The 13,785-nt window shown below is 58.7% G+C and overlaps 1 long non-coding RNA gene across 1 annotated transcript; it reads left to right on the top strand.

Annotated features, from left to right (window-relative positions):
* The first annotated feature begins 9,361 nt into the window (after nucleotides 1–9,361).
* Nucleotides 9,362–10,284, top strand: LOC137450804 (uncharacterized). The gene is made up of 3 exons (XR_010989651.1): nucleotides 9,362–9,619; nucleotides 9,888–9,988; nucleotides 10,127–10,284. It is a non-coding gene; the product is annotated as an uncharacterized lncRNA (long non-coding RNA).
* The last annotated feature ends 3,501 nt before the right edge of the window (nucleotides 10,285–13,785 follow it).

The raw sequence follows: 13,785 nt of genomic DNA, 5'->3' as shown, positions 1-13,785 counted from the left end.
GGCTGCGGCTGAGTGCGAGGAGCGCTGTTCGTATCGCTGTGTACTTTGGAGTCCCGTTGGCTTTCTGTGTCATCCAGCCCTGCCTGCACAGTCTCCGGGAGGACAGTGTTAGGACAGGCCAGTAGTGAGGAGTCTCTTGAGGGAGACACCTCTGCCCGCTGCCCCTGGCAGCGGGCGCCCTGCCTAGTGCAGGGTCCCTTTCCCCCCTTTGCTCCCTCCCTCCTTCCCTCCCTGCCTTCCTCTCCCCCTGTCGCTCTCGCAGGATGGCAGAGAGACCCCCTGGCACTTCCCGGAAAGCCTGGGTGGAGAAGGGTGGAGCCACCCTAACTCCCACCTCTGCAACACAGCCCAGCAAGGTGTGTGAGTTGCAGCCTCTGCAGGCAGGTGAGTGTGTGGGCGCTGCAGGCAGGGGCTGCCCAGCCTGTCCTCATGGCCAGGCCCACCAGGATCCCCTTCCCGTGCCACCCTTCTCCCTGGGGTGCACAGGGGACACCGGTGCCCCGGCCATCAGCAAGGGCTGAGGAACAGCACCCCCCCAGGAGCTAGTCAGAGGGCTTGGCTCTGGCCCTCACCTGCCCCCCACCCCTGCCTCTTCTCTCCTGGCCAGATCCATCCTGCTCCACTTGGGCTGTGCCAAGGGAGGATGAGAGCACCCTGAAAGCCATCCTAGGCTTCATCAGGTGTAGACCAGAGGTATTGTGGCCGCTTCTGCAAGGCTGTGCCCATGTCTCCTGGCCAGTCTTTCTGCCCCTGTCCTGAGCTCAAAGGTGCCAGGGCTGTGCTGAGCACCCCCACTGCCTGTCTCTCCCTACTGACACTGCCTGTCTTCCTGTCCCTCGCTGGCTGGCAGCGTCTGGCCCAGAAGTTGATCTTTCTGGACTCTCTCTGCACCTTCTGTGTGGGCTCCACCCTGCAAGGAGTGTTTCGTTTCTACCAGGAGGAGGTGATCATGACCATTCAGGTGAGGGGCCAGTCAGGCTAAAGCAGGGGCAGAGCCCTGGGGCTAGGAGAGGGCTCAGCTGGACAGCTGTGCGTGGAAGAGAGCTGCTCCAAGTCTCCATCCTTGGAGATGCTCCAATGCCACCTAGGGGGCCCAGCTGGAGACTGAGCTTGGACCCAGCAATGTCCGCAGGCCCCTTGGCCAGCCGGTGGCTCTGTGGTTGGTATCACCCTTCCTGCCATGGGGCTTGGCACCACTGAGTGCTAGGTGGGGGCACGTGGCCTCTGTCAGCCCTGCAAGAGCTTGCTGGCTTGAAAGAACCTGCCCTGTTCCACCCTGTCTCATCTTGCTGTGCTTCCTAGTGGCTGCTGCAGGAGGAGCCCATTGACTGCCTGGACACCGCGGTGCGGCAGCAAGCCATGCTGGCCATCACCGGCATGAGGTACGTGCCCCAGGCCCCAGCCTGGCCTCCCCCCAGTTCCAGGTGGCCCTCACAGCAGCCCTAGGTTTCACACCCAGGGGCTGGCCCCTCCTTGCTGAGTCTGAAGAGCATCTCTCTGTCCCTGCAGTAGAGCCAGGCTGCTTCAGCAAGACACGGACAGCATCCTGCAAGCCTGCTTCAAGAGCGTCTTCGGGCTGCCTCCAGAGTACAGCTGGGGCTGTGAGACTCTCCTCTATTCCAAGGTGTGCCATGGGGGGGACCATGGGGACCTCCTCTGCCCCAGGGCCCCTTTCTGGACACCACGGAGCCACGGCTGACCCCCACAGCCTTCCAGGGCTGTCCTCAAGACTTTTTACCCCTTGCAGACCCTGTCTGCGATGGACAGCATGTTGGAGGCACTGGTCTGCAGCGCTGGCACCCTTGGCGGCGTGGAGCTGCAGAACATCTTGAAGGTCAGGCCTTGGGACAGGGTCCCCACAGGTAGTGACCACTGGTTTGAATGGTGTGGGTCACCCCCTCCCAGTAGCCCTTGGTACATGGCTGGGGGCTGGGAGCCACAGGCCATATCTCAGAGCCCTCAGCAAAGGGAGGTAGTCACCCCATATGTCTTGGGGTCACAAGCCCTATGGCAGGCCCTGCCCCTCAGCAAGTCTGCTCATGCCATTATGTGCCATGCCACCTTCCTGGCACACCAGAAGCTTTTCTCTTCCCAGGTGCTGCTGCCCTACACCTGTTCCCAGCTGCCAGAGGTGCAGAAGAGAGCCATGGCACAGATCGCTAGGCTGCTCAACTTCATCAACACCTCCTCAGGGCTGGAGGTACTGAGTTCCTGGTCTGGGCATCCCCAGTGCCCTAGCCCTGTGCCTCTGAGCTCCAGGACACTCAAGGGAAGCTGGGCACATAGGCAGCAGCTGCTTGGGGGCTGGGGTCTTTCCTCTGCCCCTGTCCTGCTCATGCTCTTTCCCAGGGCATGGCAGGGCAGAGCAGGACTGCCCCAGGCACAGGCAGGAGCCTGGCTCTGGTAGCCCTGACCTGCTCTGGGCTGCTGCCCAGCTGCTCTGGGATAGCTGGCACTTCCCTTCTGCCCAGCCTCCACTTCTGCCCATCCTCTCTCTCTTCCCCCAGATCTGCCCCTGTTTTGCTCAGAGGAAGATCCTCAGACATGAGTGCCCCAAGATCCATCAGTTTGGTCTGCTGGGGAAGCTGGTGGGGCAGCTCACCCTCTCCTGCACCTGCAAGGACAGGGAGACCTCCTGCAAGGCTGCAGAAGCTCTCTATCAAGTGCACATCTTCGTCCTGCAGCAGCAAAGTAAGAAAAGCTGTGTTGGGATGGGCTGCCCCAGGCATTGCAGCCAGGGCTCACTCTCCTTGGAGAGAGGGAGAAAGCCTGGTGCAGCCTCAACAGCCACTGCCCCTCGCCCCTGCCCACAGCAGTCCTGGGCCCTCCCTGGCTCTCTGCTCCCCAGACCTGTCTGGCTGCTCTCTTACTTTGCCAGTGACTTTTCTGTCCAACCATCTCAGACTGCACCTCCCACTCTGCACTCCCTTTCTGACACCCCACTTTTGCTGCTTCCCAGGAAAGTGGGCACTTAATCGTGGGCTGCTGCAGCCTGAGGTGGGCTCAAAGAAGCGGCTTTGGATGTTCTTAAGGGAGAAACGTGCCAGGAGACTCTTCTCGGTAAGCAGTGCCCACGGCTCCTGGCCAGGCTGTCAGGGTGGCTGAAGGGACACCTGAGGTGTGGGGCTGAACAGGGCTCTCGCTGCTCCTCAGCAAGGGGCTAGGCAAAGGCCCCCAGCGAGCTCCTCTTTCCCTCAGGACCCTGAGCCCTGCCATCGGTCTCCTCCCCAGCACAGCAAGGCTCTGCATCTCCCTCTCACTGCACAGCTGAGAGACTCTGTGAGACAGGCTGTAGGTGACAATTCTTCTCTCCTTCATCCCACAGATGTTCACAGAATGCCTCCAGCCCTCCAACCAGACAGAGATCATCCTCATGGCCATCGCGGCCATGGAGCCCACAAGCGGCTACGATGTCAACGTGGCTGCCCACATGGTCAACAGCCTTGTGGTGGACTCTGCCTTCCTGCCAGGAATGGTGAGTAGCCCATGGGTGGCATGGCTGCTTCCCCAGGGGGCCATTCCTTCCCCAGCTCTGCTCCTGGCCCGCACTGACACCGGCTCAAGCCTGCATACTGCAGTGGCAACAGAGGCAGCTCCCAGTGGGAGCTGTGGGAACAGCCATGCTCACCCTGCTGGCATCTCCCCTCCCACCCGTGTCTCCCCTCCAGGTGAGGGACATTGTGAGTGCCATCTACAGAAAGCTGCCTTCCATCACGGCACCGGTAGCCCTCAAGAGCCTGGACAGAGCCCTGCTGGCGCTGATGGACCAAGAGCCCCGAGTGGTGGTGGCCACTCTCTTGCACTTCTCCCAAAGCAGCAGCAGGTATGGGCCTCAGCAGCCTTTGGGGCTTCTCTCACACTGGCAGTGGGGCCCCGAGACCATCCTGAGGGACTGGGGCCTGGCCGCCCTTCACGGTGTCCCTGCTGACAGAGCCCTGTGTCCCTTCAGGGCTGCCAGTGCTATGTGGAACGTGGTGCTCTCCCAGCCCCAGACCAGGGAGAAGGTGCTGCAGGAGCTGGTCAGAGTGATGATGGACAGGTCTCAGCGCAAGACCGGCATCGAGAGCAACCCACGCCTCCTCTGCATGGCTGTGAGTTGCTGCGGGAGGCCTTGCTGAGCTTCCAGGGCTGCTCTCAGCTGTCCAGGCCCCCTACTGCCCTCCCCTGCCCACCCCAGGCCTTGACCTCCCCCGGGCTGCAGCAATATCCTCTTGTCTGGGGGTTTTCTGCAGGCCATCGAGATCGTAGGCAAGATCCTCTGGCAGCCCATCCGCCAGCAGGAAGTGAGGGCAATTTTCCCCCAGCTTTTCCTGCAACTGCTTTTCCAAGTGTCATTCACCACTGAGCTGATGCCTGAGGAGGTGCTGATGTGGTGGGACAAGCAACAGAAGCGGTGCACACCTATGAGGTGCTCCATCCCTGTCCTCTCAGCCCTGACAGCCACTCAGAGCCAAGCCAGGGGGCCAGGTGGGAGCTAAGCATTTCTCCTTGTGCAGGTCTGCCGTGCAGTCCATGAGAGTGCTGCTCTGCAGCATGGGCTTGAAGAGCCAGGTGCTGGCCATCCAGGAACAGGGGGGCTGGGACGCCCTGCTCAGAGCCAAGACCCACCTCACGGGAGTGCGCATCGTGGCCAGGTCAGAGCCTCTTCTCCCCGCTCCTTGGGGACCGGGCAGCCCACGCTGCCATCCCCTGCCTTGAGGCTGATGGCAGGGCAGTCCCCTTGGCTCGGAGTGCTGCTGCAGGCTGGAGATGTCCAGACTGGTGCACATCCCAAAGAGATCTACCTGCCCAATCTCCTCCTTTCCTCTGCCAGGGAGATGATGGCGATGCCAAGGTTCCTGCGCTCCGCCTTCTTCTGCCAGTTGGCAGAGATCCTCAGTGGGCAGGACCCCAGCTGTGAGATGATTGCCATGGTCTTCTTCATTGAGGTGAGCCTGATGGCATTGGTTCCAAGCTCCATCTGACACAGCTCTCCCAGAGCCAGTGCTGTGGGGCATGGGGGCTCTGTGCAGTTCCTGCAGTCTCCAGATGGACTTGGTCTTGCCCTTGGTGTCCTTGGCCTGAGCTGACGCTTGGAGCCAGCAGGGCACCTTGCCACAGCTGCCACTCTGTGTGTTTCAGACAGTGGAGCGCTCTGACTGTGAGGAGGAGCTGCAACATGCCCTGAAAATCTTTGCCATATATCTGCAGAGCCAGTGCCTAGGGATGCCCAGCCTGGTGCTCAGAGCCATCCTCAGGCTCACCCAGAGGCCCAACACAGTGAGTAGGGGTCAGCCAGGACAGCAGCCCCGAGCAGAGCAGTGGCAGCCACAGGGCTAGCAAGGAGCGGGCGTTGCTCTCCTCCTCCTCCTCTGTGCCCTGCTCCTTCCTTGGCCGCCCTGGGGAGCCAGGTCTGGCGGGGCCTTGCCCTCCGCAACCCGCGCTGTCTGCCAAGCACTATGGCAGAGGGTTTGTGCCCCTGCCACGGGTCGCTGCTTCACTGAAGGAGGTGGCATGTCTCACCCAGGCAAGGAAAACCCTCGTCCTGCTGCCACTCGTCGTGGAGCGGCTGCGGGATGACGACAGCGCCAGCAGCGCCGCAGCCCTGCCCGTGCTCGCCAACATGCTGCGGCTGCTTGAGAGGAGGAGGCTGAGCCTCACCGCCCTGGAGCTGGCTGACGAGCTCTGGCCCCTCTTTGGCAACGTAAGTCTGAGGAGAGCCCTGTGCCCCCTCACTGGGCACTTCCATTTGTGTCTCCCACCACAGCTCCTGTGCTCTGCCCCACAGCCCCCAGACCCTATTGCTGCCCTCAGCTGCATCCCAAACGCCCCACATGGACTCAGCTCACTTTGGCGTCAGGGACACTGGTGGCAGGCCAGCAGCAGCTCCCTCCCTTTTGGAGCAGGGCTGCCTGTGGCTGCTTTGGGGATGTCCATCTCTGTGGCAGCCCCTCCCTCCCCACCAGACTGGGCCTGAGATCCTCCTCCCCTCCTCCCCCAGGAGTCGGACACTGTGCGGGAGCTCTCCATCCGTCTCTTCCGAGATGTGATGAGGCTCGTGGCGCGCAAAGAAAAGAAAAAGATGAAGAAGGTGGTGTGCAAGAGCCTGCTGCCACTGCTCTTCCACCTGCACGACGAGAGCAAGAGTGTGGCCAAGGTGGGATTCCCAACCCAACTGGTCCTTTAGCCAGGGCAGTCCTGACACTGGGCCCTTCAAACGCGTGTCACCGTGAGGTCTAGCTTGCTGCATCTGTAGGACCAGGCAGAGTCCCTCTCCTTGCCCCCTGCTTCATTTATCCTCCCTCTGCCTCCCTTCACACAGCCCCTGGCATGGGTCCTTGAAGCCCCAGAACTGAGCTGTGGATCTAAAGGAGCCTGGGGCCACCAGGGCCAAAATGTTAAAGCCCTAACTGGCTTCCAGTCAGAGAGAGTTGCTGCCCTTTTCTTCCTCTGGGCTGCTGAACTTGGTGGCAGCATCAGTCCCCAACTGGTGCATCTTCCCCAGATGGCCCAGGACAGGCGCCTCTGAGCCCTGCCAAGAGAGGGGGCACCGGGTCCTGTGCCCCTGCTAATGGTGGTGGCATCTCTGCTGCTCTCCAGGCCTCCCAGGAAGCTCTCTGCAGCGCTGGCCACTTCCTGCACTGGAGGAGGCTGGCACAGCTGGCTGGGACTGAGCAGGCATGGAGGATCCGCGAGCACTTGGTAAGCACAGTCCCAAAGACCCTGGGATCTTCCCTGGGCAAGGCCTGCCACCAGGATGGCATCCGCATTCCTGAGGAGTCCTCTGCTCCTTCTGAACCCCAGTGCCACCTGGCAGGCAGCTGGGCTGGGGAAACTGACCGGACTGTCGGGGCAGCTCTGTGCAAACCCTGCACCCTACTCCTGTCTGCAGCTGTCCAAGAACAGGAGCAGAGCCAAGGACTACCTGCACCAGAGCCAGAGCTACCTGCGGAACCCTCAGGAGGCCCTGCGGCTGGAGGCTGTGAGGTTCATTGGTGAGCCACAATCCCCAGGGTCCCTCCTCCGTCTCCCAGCATCCCCGTGTTCTGCCACAGACCCTCTGGGGCACCCCTTCACCCCCTCCCAGCCCTGCCTGCACAGTTGGGGCTGGCAGCAATCTCAGCCGTCCCTCCCCAGTGCTGCACTCGGGGGTCAGCCCTCCCCAGGGAGCTGTGTGGCTATATGGGCTGGCTGGTGGGGTCCCCAATGGACTACGGGGTCCCTGACAGGCAGCGGGGTCCCTGACATGTTTTGTCCCCTCAGGCCTCATCGGAAGACTGATGGATGAGCGGGAGGACATGGAGCATGTCAGAGAGGGTGAGTGAGGGCGGTGGGGATGAGGAAGTGCCCTGGCACAGAGATCCGCCCTAGCCGGGGTAAGGGAGGGTCAGCTCCCATCAGGCCTCTGGGGGGAGCGTGTGTTTCTGGAGGGGGCTATTCTTGACCAGAAGCCTCCAGCCCAGCCACCTGTCCCCTGGCTCCCTCTTGGCCCAGGGAATCCTGGGGTGCAACGTGCAGTTCCTGGTGGGGACACAGGGTTGTCACCTCACCTCTGATGCTTTGCACCCACAGTCCTTCAAGATGCAAGGACAGATGACAGCCCCCTGGTCTCCTCCCTGCTGACTCAGACCATCCTTATCCTTGGACAAAGAAGGGTGGCACGGACATCCTAGTTAGAATGTGCTGCAGAGGGCATGGAGAATGTAAAACGTGGTGCCTAGCAAGGGCTTTGCTAAGCAGTCAGATGATGGAGATGACCAGAAACAGAAGCAGGAAGAGGAGGGTGATGCCTTCAGATCCAGTTCGGAAGCCCGAAAGCTGCTTTCAAGGAGAAACGTGCCAGGAGACTCTTCTCGGTAAGCAGTGAGTTGCTGCCTGAGGCCTTGCTGACCTTCCAGGGTTGCTCTCAGCTGTCCAGGCCCCCTACTGCCCTCCCCTGCCCACCCCAGGCACTGAGCTCCCCCAGGCTGCAGCAATATCCTATTTGGGTGTGTTTTACAGGCCATCAAGATCGTAGGCAAGATCGTCCGTCCGGCAGCCCACCTGCCAGCAGGAGGTGAGGGCAATTTTCCCCCAGCTTTTCCTGGCACTGCTTTTCCAAGTGTCATTCACTTGGGAGCTGATGCTAATTGAGGTGCTGATGTGGTGGGACAACCAACACAAACAGTTCACTCTTAACAGGTGCTCCATCCTTGTCCTGGCCCAGCTGGAGACTGAGCTTGGACCCAGCAATGTCTGCAGGCCCCTTGGCCAGCCGGTGGCTCTGTGGTTGGTATCACCCTTCCTGCCATGGGGCTTGGCACCACTGAGTGCTAGGTGGGGGCACGTGGCCTCTGTCAGCCCTGCAAGAGCTTGCTGACTTGAAAGAACCTGCCCTGTTCCACCCTGTCTCATCTTGCTGTGCATCTCTCTGTCCCAGCAGTAGAGCCAGGCTGCTTCAGCAAGACACGGACAGCATCCTGCAAGCCTGCTTCAAGAGCGTCTTCAGGCTGCCTCCACAGCACAGCTGGGGCTCTGCGGATTTCCTCTACTCCAAGGTGTGCCATGGGGGGGACCATGGGGACCTCCTCTGCCCCAGGGCCCCTTTCTGGACACCACGGAGCCACGGCTGACCCCCACAGCCTTCCAGGGCTGTCCTCAAGACTTTTTACCCCTTGCAGACCCTGGCTGCGATGGACAGCATGTTGGAGGCACTGGTCTGCAGCGCTGGCACCCTTGGCGGCGTGGAGCTGCAGAACATCTTGAAGGTCAGGCCTTGGGACAGGGTCCCCACAGGTAGTGACCACTGGTTTGAATGGTGTGGGTCATCCCCTCCCAGTGGCCCTTGGTACACGGCTAGGGGCTGGGAGCCACAGGCCATATCCCAGAGCCCTCAGCAAAGGGAGGTAGTCACCCCATGTGTCTTGGGGTCACAAGCCCTATGGCAGGCCCTGCCCCTCAGCAAGTCTGCTCATGCCATTATGTGCCATGCCACCTTCCTGGCACACCAGAAGCTTTTCTCTTCCCAGGTGCTGCTGCCCTACACCTGTTCCCAGCTGCCAGAGGTGCAGAAGAGAGCCATGGCACAGATCGCTAGGCTGCTCAACTTCATCAACACCTCCTCAGGGCTGGAGGAACCAAGCTCTCCTGGTCTGAGCATCCCCAGTGCCCTAGCCCTGTGCCTCTGAGCTCCAGGACACTCAAGGGAAGCTGGGCACACAGGCAGCAGTTGCTAGGGCGCTGGGGCCTTGTCACCATCCCTGGAGGTCGGCACCATCCCTGGAGGTGATGAGTACAAGGGGATGAGAACTTCCCTGCTTCTGCTTGTCACCCTGTTCCCCATGCAGGCCAGGCTGCTGTTGGTTGTCTTGGCCACCTGGGCTGGCTCATATTCAGGTGCTTTTGACCCAACACCCTCAGTGGCACTTCTCTTCTGCCCAGCCTCCACTTCTGCCCATCCTCTCTCTCTTCCCCCAGATCTGCCCCTGTTTTGCTCAGAGGGAGATCCTCAGACATGAGTGCCCCAAGATCCATCAGTTTGGTCTGCTGGGGAAGCTGGTGGGGCAGCTCACCCTCTCCTGCACCTGCAAGGACAAGGAGACCTCCTGCAAGGCTGCAGAAGCTCTCTATGAACTGCACATCTTCATCCTGCAGCAGCAAAGTAAGAGAAGCTGTGTTGGGATGGGCTGCCCCAGGCATTGCAGCCAGGGCTCACTCTCCTTGGAGAGAGGGAGAAAGCCTGGTGCAGCCTCAACAGCCATTGCCCCTCGCCCCTGCCCACAGCAGTCCTGGGCCCTCCCTGGCTCTCTGCTCCCCAGACCTGTCTGGCTGCTCTCTTACTTTGCCAGTGACTTTTCTGTCCAACCATCTCAGACTGCACCTCCCACTCTGCACTCCCTTTCTGACATCCCACCTTTGCTGCTTCCCAGGAAAGTGGGCACTTAATCGTGGGCTGCTGCAGCCTGAGGTGGGCTCAAAGAAGCGGCTTTGGATGTTCTTAAGGGAGAAACGTGCCAGGAGACTCTTCTCGGTAAGCAGTGCCCACGGCTCCTGGCCAGGCTGTCAGGGTGGCTGAAGGGACACCTGAGGTGTGGGGCTGAACAGGGCTCTCGCTGCTCCTCAGCAAGGGGCTAGGCAAAGGCCCCCAGCGAGCTCCTCTTTCCCTCAGGACCCTGAGCCCTGCCCTGAAGATGGTGGTGACAAGAAAGAGAAGAAGGAAGAGGACAATGAAGCCTTCAGATCCACTTTGGAAGCCCTGAAAACTGCTTTCTGGGAGAATTTCCCACCCCACCCACTCCCATCACAGAATAAATTTCTTTTAAGAGACCTTGAGGATCCTTCAGTCTAACCATTGTCTAACTCTACCAAGTCTGCTGCTAAACCTCAGCACCACATTGTTGCACCTTTGAAACACCTCCAGGCATGGGAATTCCACCACCTCCCTGGGGAGCCAGTTTCAGCCTTTGGTAACTGTTACTGGTGAAGAGATGTCTTCTAATATCCAATCTTAGTTTCATAGTTTCATTCAGGGTTGGAAGGGACCACAAGGATCATCTAGTTCCAACCCCCCTGCCATGGGCAGGGACACCCCACACTAGATCAGGCTGGACAGAGCCTCATCCAGCCTGCTCTTAAACACCCCCAGGGACGGGGCCTCAACCACCTCCCTGGACAACCAATTCCAGGGCTTCACCACTCTCACGGTGAAGAACCTCCTCCTCACCTCCAGCCTGAATCTCCCCACCCCTAGCTTCATTCCATTGCCCCTAGTCCTAGCACTACCTGAGATCCTGAGAAGTCCCTCCCCAGCCTTCCTGTAGGCCCCCTTCAGATATTGGAAGGCCACAATTAGGTCACCTCAGAGCCTTCTCTTCTGCAGACTGAACAGCCCCAACTCCTTCAGTCTGTCCTCACAGGAGAGGTGCTCCAGCCCTCTGATCATCCTTGTGGCCCTTCTCTGGACACCTTCCAGCACCTCCACATCCCTCTTGTAATAGGGGCTCCAGAACTGGACACAGTATTCCAGGTGGGGTCTCACCAGGGCTGAGTAGAGGGGGAGGATCACCTCCCTTGCCCTGCTGGCCACACTTCTCCTGATGCAGCCCAGGATCTGATTGGCTTTGCGGGCTGCAAGTGCACATTGAGAGCTCATGTTGAGCTTTTTGTCCACCAGCACCCCCAAGTCTCTCTCCTCAGGGCTGCTTTCCAGCCAGTCCCTGCCCAGCCTGGATTTGTGCCTGGGATTGCCTCGACCCAGATGCAGGACCCTGCACTTGCTCTTATTGAACTTCATGAGGTTGGCTTGTGCCCACCTCTCCAGCCTGTCAAGGTCCCTCTGGATGTCCTCCCTTCCCTCCAGCTGTCTGCTGCACCACACAGCTTGGTGTCATCAGCAAACTTGCTGAGGGTGCACTCAATGCCACTGTCCATGTCCCCCACAAAGATGTTGAACAAGACAGGTCCCAGGACTGATCCCTGTGGGACTCCGCTTGTCACTGGCCTCCACTGGGACATGGAGCCATTGACAGCCACTCTTTGGGTGCAGCCATCAAGCCAGTTCCTTATCCATCTAGTGGTCCACCCATCACACCCATGTGTCACCAGTTTGGAGACCAGGATGTGCTGTGGGACAGTGTCGAAGGCTTTGCTCAGGTCCAGGTAAACGACATCAGTTGCTCGCCCCTCATCTATTAATTTTGTCACCTGCTCATAGAAGGCCACCAGGTTGGTCAGGCAGGATTTGCCCTTGGCAAAGCCATGCTGACTGTTCCCAATCACCTCTTCACTATTCTTTTGAGCGAGTAGTGGCTCCAGGAGGATCTGCTCCATGATCTTTCCAGGCACAGAGGTGAGACTGACTGGCCTGGAGTTCCCTTGTTCCTCCTTCTTGCCCTTTTTGAAGATGGGGGCAATGTTTCCCCTTTTCCAGTCTGTGGGGACTTCACCAGACTGCCATGACTTTTGAAATATAATAGAGAGGGGCTTAGCAACCTCATCTGCCAGTTCTCTCAGCACCCGTGGGTGTATCCCGTCGGGTCCCATGGACTTGAACACTTTCAGGTTCTTCAGATGATCACGATCCTGATCTGCACTTACAATGGGCAGTTCTTCCTCCCCGTCCCTGGCTTTGACTTCCATAACATCAGGAGTGTGGCTAGAGGCCCTTGCAGTGAAGACTGAGGTAAAGAAGTTATTAAGTACCTCAGCCTTTTCCTCATCACTTGTGACCATGTCACCATTTTCCTTTCTGAGGGGGCCCACACCTTCCCTAGTCTTCTTCTTCCCATTAATATACCTGTAGAAGTTCTTAGTGCTCCCTTTAATCTCCCTGGCTAGATTCAACTCAAACTCTGCTTTGGCTTTCCTAACCAGGACTCTTGCTGCTCGGGCAGCTTCCTTGTATTCCCCCTGTTCTACCTGTCCTTCCCTCCACTGCCTGTAGAGTTTCCTTTTAAGTAATAGTGTGTCCAGTAGCTCCTTGTCCATCCAGGCAGGCCTCCTAGCATTCTTAGCTGCTTTTCTCTTTGTTGGTACACAGAGCTCCTGGACACAGAGGAGGTGGTCCTTGAATACTGACCAGCTGTCCTGGGTCCCTCTTCCCTCCAGGGCTTTGTCCCACGACACTTTGGCTAGCAGATCCCTGAAGCCATCAAAATCTGCACGCCTAAAGTCTAGGGTCGTGAGCTTGGAATACTTCCTCCTGATTGCCCTGAGGAGATTCAATGCAACTGCTTCATGGTCACTGCAGCCAAGGCCGTCTATGAGCCTCACATTGCTTACCAGCCCTTCCCTGTTGGTGAGAACAAGGTCCAGCATAGCACCATTTCTTGTTGGTTCCTCTACCATTTGGAGGAGGAAGTTGTCTCCTATGCAGTCCAGGAACATCCTGGATTGCTGGTGCCTTGCTGTGTTGTCCCTCCAGCAGATGTCCGGGTGGTTGAAATCACCCATGAGGACCAGGGCTTGTGACCTGGAAGCCGCTTCTATTTGCCTATGGAGGGCCTCATCTGCTTGGATCTGCTGGTCAGGTGGCCTGTAGGAGACCCCCACAGTAATATCTCCTTCCCCTGTCCTGCCTTTAATTTTAACCCATACACTCTCAACTAGCTCATCATCCCTTCCCAGTTGGAGCTCCACTGATTCCAACTGGCTATTGACATAGAGGGCAACACCTCCTCCTCTCCTTCCCTGCCTATCCTTCCTAAAGAGTTTATACCCATCTATGCCTACATCCCAGTCATGGGATTCATCCCACCAAGTTTCAGTAACAGCCACTATGTCGTGGCATCCCAGCAGCACAGTGCCCCTTAACTCATCCTGTTTGTTGCCCAAGCTGCGTGCATTCGCATCGAAGCACTTCAGCTGGGCTGGCCCTGTCCTCCTCAACCTAAACCTCCCTTGGCACAACTTGAGGCCACTTCCTCTTGTCCTGTCACTTGTTAACTGTGGAGAAGAGACCAACCCCCACCTCACTACAACCTCTTCTTCTCAGGGAGTTGTAGAGAACCCTCAGCCTCCTTTTCTCCAGACTGAACACCCCCCATTCCCTCAGCCACTCCTCCTAAGGACTTTCTCCAGACCCTTCATCAGCTTGATTGGTCCAGTTTTGGACCTGCTCCCGAGGAGAAAGTTCTTCACTGAGAGAGTTGTTAGGCATTGGAATGAGCTGCCCAGGGAGGTGGTGGAGTCACCATCCCTGGAGGTGCTCTAGAGGGGATTGGATGTGACACTTGGTGCCATGGTTTAGTCATGAGGTCTGTGGTGACAGGTTGGACTTGGGGATCTTTGAGGTCTCTTCCCACCTTGGTGATTCTGTGATTCTGTGTG

The sequence above is a fragment of the Melanerpes formicivorus genome, unplaced genomic scaffold (genome assembly GCF_026170545.1).
Source record: "Melanerpes formicivorus ecotype bairdi unplaced genomic scaffold, bMelFor1.0.p_v2 SCAF_38, whole genome shotgun sequence".
Taxonomy (NCBI): domain Eukaryota; kingdom Metazoa; phylum Chordata; class Aves; order Piciformes; family Picidae; genus Melanerpes; species Melanerpes formicivorus.
This window is presented reverse-complemented; position numbering and strand designations above follow the sequence as displayed.